The sequence below is a fragment of the Myotis davidii genome, unplaced genomic scaffold (genome assembly GCF_000327345.1).
Source record: "Myotis davidii unplaced genomic scaffold, ASM32734v1 scaffold653, whole genome shotgun sequence".
In the NCBI taxonomy this organism is placed as follows: Eukaryota; Metazoa; Chordata; class Mammalia; order Chiroptera; family Vespertilionidae; genus Myotis; species Myotis davidii.
This window is the reverse complement of record NW_006285129.1, coordinates 795,960-798,380: the sequence shown is the minus strand read 5'-3', so window position 1 is coordinate 798,380 and position 2,421 is coordinate 795,960. Positions and strand designations below refer to the sequence as shown.

Here is a 2,421-nt window from a genome sequence, read left to right as displayed (position 1 = left end):
CCCCATCGGCCCCAAGTTCCCTAGGATAAGCTTCAGGGGCCCTTCCTCTTTTACCGTTTTCTAACTTCCCCCCAACTTGGAATGACTTTATTTACTGCCTACTGTTTCAAGTCAATCTTTTTTTTAAAATATATTTTATTGATTTTTTACAGAGAGGACGGGAGAGGGATAGAGAGTCAGAAACATCGATGAGAGGGAAACATCGATCAGCTGCCTCCTGCACACTGCATACTGGGGATGTGCCCGCAACCAAGGTACATGCCCCTGATACATGCCCCTGACCGGAATCCAACCTGGGACCCTTGAGTCCACAGGCCGACACTCTGTCCGCTGAGCCAAACCAGTTAGGGCATTTCAAGTCGATCTTGAGGCTGGTTTTCAAGTCCTCTCAGAATCTGGCCCTATTCTTCCGAGTAGTAGTAGTACATCTCTGCTACAGTTAATACTCATCACTCACTCCACTTTCCATCTTAAAATAACTACCCAAGTTTCAAGACTCCACTCAAGTCCCTAGAGGAATTTTCCCCCTGAATTCTTATTATGTCTGCAAATACGGAACTTCTTCCTGCCTTTGGTTCATTAGGTCATGGCACCTCTGAAAAGGGCGTTCAGGACCGTTTGGCTTTCTGGTTTCCTCCCTCTCTCCTAAGCCCTATTATAACCCTGGCTGGGTAGCTCTGTTGGTTAGAGCATTGTCCCAATACACAAAAGGTTGCAGGTTAAATGCCCAGTCAGGGCACATACAAGAATAAACCCAATGGCTCTGACTGGTGTGGCTCAGTGGATAGTGTCAGCCTGCCCACCAAAGGGTCGTAGGTTCGATTCCCGATCAAGGGCACGTACCTGGGTTGCAGGTTCTATTCTTGGCCCTGGTTGAAGTGCCAATGGGGAGCAACCATTCAATGTGTCTCTCTCACATCAATGTTTTTATCCCCCTCCTTTCCACTCTCTCTCTTAAAAAAAAAAAAAATCAACCAATGAATGCATAAATAAGTGGAACAACAGATTGATGTTTCTCTCCCTTCTCTCTAAAATAAAAAAAAAACTTACAATAAAAATAAATCCTATTATAAACTCACCTCTTTCAGGAGGACTTCCTTAAACTTATTCGGCTCCAGCTACCCATTTCTTCTAGCATCTCCCTTACCACTGTAGTTTTACCTGACTATATCAGTTTGGGGTTACAGATCACTGTTACAAGTAGAGGGATAGTCTTATCTCCTTCAAGAGGCTGAGCGTATCCCCAAGGGTAAAAACCAATCTACTTAGTACTTTGTGCAAAGCCCACAAGCGCTGGGCTTTGCACACAAAAGACATTCAAGGCTGCTGATTAATTTTCTCTCACTCTTTATTTAATACAATGAATACCTCGCCACTCCCATCTATTAGTCCTCAGATAAGCTTTAACAGCCTATCTATTTCTCTCTAACCTACCTCTGCTTCCGAACAAAACCCAGGTGCTAAACGAGTTTTCCTACGCTATAACAGGTCTCTTCTCTGGTCACAATGCTAGAATATATCTGATGATGGTGAAAGCAAATGGATTAGAAACTGCAGGTAAGTAAGGTAAAGCTTAGATTGGGAGGAGAAGGTGCTTTAACAGAATTAGATACTTGTCCATGCTTTCATCAGTACTTTTATCACCCTTTCTGCTCATCCTTCCCATACCCTGATGTTATGTGACTATTATAAATTACCTCCCTGCAGCCTCTACTCTGCTGCTTGCTAGCCAAGGGAAGGGGCAAGAAGCATTAGCTGAAACGTTCCCAAAGGAGCAGAAAGAACATTCCACCACTGCCTCCAAAAATAGAACCCTGTTTCAAAAGGACTTCCTCCAACACACTCCATTGGCTCTCATCAGGCCTTGAGATGCCTAAATAGTGGCCTAAAATAGGTTCCAAAATGTGTTAGGCAGACATGATAACTAGCCCTGTTAGTTCAGTGGTTAGAGCACTGGCCCTCGCACCGAAGGGTGATGGGTTTGATTTCCGGTCAAGGGCATATATCTGGGTTGCAGGTTCAATCCCTGGCCCTGGTCAGGGTGAGTGTGGGAGGCAACCAATTGATGTGTCTCTCTTAAATCAATGTGTGTGTGTCTCTCTCCTCCTCCCTAAAAAATAAAATATACTGGGTGAGGATTGACCAAAATATATATATATATATTTTTTTTTTCCTAAACAACAAAAAACATGATAACCAATATTCTACAGAAACCCATATAATGTGAAATGTCTCTAAGTAAAAAAGGCAGAAAAAGAATGCATTAATCCAGAATATGTTTCTGTGTGAGTGTGGGAGCTTTAGGAGGGGTAAGTAGGTAGACTCGGATGTCTTTAAAGTTAAAAGCAAATGCTGAGTTGCTCTTTTTCGTCTTGGGTTCAAGCTCCAAAATAAACCCCAAGCAGAGAAGCTGCTTAGGAG

The 2,421-nt window shown here is 43.2% G+C and overlaps 1 protein-coding gene across 1 annotated transcript in view; it reads right to left on the bottom strand.

The window, feature by feature from the left end:
* MLLT11 (myeloid/lymphoid or mixed-lineage leukemia; translocated to, 11) overlaps positions 1 to 1,222 on the bottom strand; it is a 1,932-nt gene extending 710 nt beyond the window's left edge. The window contains exon 1 of the mRNA XM_015558748.1: positions 1,080 to 1,222. The gene's annotated coding sequence lies outside the window, so the exon portion shown is untranslated. The remainder of the gene's footprint in view (positions 1 to 1,079) is intronic.
* Between the last annotated feature and the right edge of the window lie 1,199 nt (positions 1,223 to 2,421).